The sequence below is a fragment of the Sciurus vulgaris genome (genome assembly GCF_902686455.1).
Source record: "Sciurus vulgaris genome assembly, chromosome: 6".
NCBI lineage: Eukaryota > Metazoa > Chordata > Mammalia > Rodentia > Sciuridae > Sciurus > Sciurus vulgaris.
Window position 1 is genome coordinate 33,235,009 of NC_136466.1, and position 1,781 is coordinate 33,236,789.

Here is a 1,781-nt window from a genome sequence, read left to right on the forward strand (position 1 = left end):
ACAAGGTCTTGCTCAGTTGTTGAGGATGGCCTTGAACTTGCAATTTTTCCTGCCTCAGCTTCCGGGGTCTACGCCAAAGGCTGTTTTGAAGCTCCAACAAAGCAGTGTTGGTGGAAGCATTTTTGCAACTGTGAAGCATTGTCCAAAAGGAATCCTCAGTTTGCATATCATCGACAGTGTTTTTGAAGCCAGTCATGTAGGTGCATGCCTATAATTCTAGCTACTCAGGAGATTGAGGAAGGAGGATCACAAGTTCGAGGTCAACCAGTCGGAGGCAACTTGTGTTTAAAAATAAAATAAGGGCTGGTGATATAGCTTGTATAGTACTTGCCCAGAATGTGGAAGGCCTTGGGTTTAATCCCCAGAAACTGCAAAAACGAGAAAGAAGCTTCTAAGCCATGCTAAAAGCATACTATGGAAAATTAACAACTGAATGTAAGCCCTTAGTTGTTTTGTCCTGGGGCTACTATTGAATTATCTTTATTGCTTGGGCATCTTTGCTCCATCTCCTACTGACCATATTCCTGGCCCTCATTTCTGTTGGTGGTTAAGAACTGGAGTGGAAGCAGGAAGGACTTTTGGTAGAGACTTTTTTCTGCAAACCTTATAAGCAAATTTCAGTGACATGCCTAAGGCTGAGTGGAGATAAATGAATTCCCATTATAGAATCTAGATTGAAATAGTGAAGTGCTTAAATGTACCTTGGAGTGAACCAATGGACATTTTGCTGCTCTGGGAGTGGGGATGCAAGCTCTGTTGACTGTTGCCTTGGTGGCAGCATGCAGCACAATATAGCTAAATATTCATATTTTTGTAGAAAAGTCCGAAGTTGTTATTTATTCAATCTGAAATTGTCACATTTTCATCCTGAAGGCAACTCCATACTGTCTGTAGTTTGTCAGTGAGTCTGTTGGTCACTGCTCTGGGCTAACTTTTTTTGTCATTTATAAACAGGTGATGATCCATCTTCCATAGACCAGATGAGAACAAAATGCCCTGCCTGCCACACACACTGGGCCTGGCTTTGGAAATTCAGTGGGAAATGTCATTTTACGTTCTATTGGTAGGATAGGTAATCACCAGTCTTCTGAATTTGGAGTTCTAGTTCATTTGGGGCCCACCATCCATATGATTCTGAAAGGAATCAGGGGGATTACCCAAACCATTTCAGTATAGTGATCAAGGAGATAATACAGTGGGATTTTCTCTATTTTTTCTGGAGGTATTGGGGATTGGACCCACGGGTGCTCTACCACTGAGCTACCTCCTCTTTTTATTTTTTTTATTTTGAGACAGAGTCTCGCCAAATTGCCCAGTCTGGCCTCGAACTTGAAATTCTCCTGCTTCACCTTCCTGAGTCGCTGGGATTACAGACATGCACCATCGCGCTGGGCTGGCTTTAAAATATTTTTAAGTTAGGAAAAGAGAACTAGTTCTTCACCCCCAAACAACTCATTTCACAGGAGTGAAATATTTTTCTTGAACAACGAATTCCGGGAAAATAAGTGTAAAGGGAAAATGTTAAGTAACAAGTGTAAATATGATCTTAATCATGAGTGGCGCCAGGCGTTCAGAGACTGGGAAACACCATGGTCCCACAGTTCTCGGTGCTAGACACCTGGCGAAACCTTCCAACCTCTATCGCTGGGGGAGGAGGCAGAAAGGGCGGGAGCGCGGGTTATTTCAGATCACCAAGAGTCAGGCGTAAGGTGGGCTCTATCCCAGTCTCTCCCAGCGGTGCTGAGGGCGTTGGAGATAATAACACCACCCTATCTCGGAAG

General features: G+C 43.6%; 1 protein-coding gene across 1 annotated transcript in view; it reads left to right on the forward strand.

The window, feature by feature from the left end:
- LOC306663739 (uncharacterized protein) overlaps positions 1–1,781 on the forward strand; it is a gene marked incomplete at its 3' end in the record, with an annotated part of 38,582 nt that overhangs the window by 36,567 nt on the left and 234 nt on the right. The gene's annotated exons all lie outside the window — the stretch shown is intronic.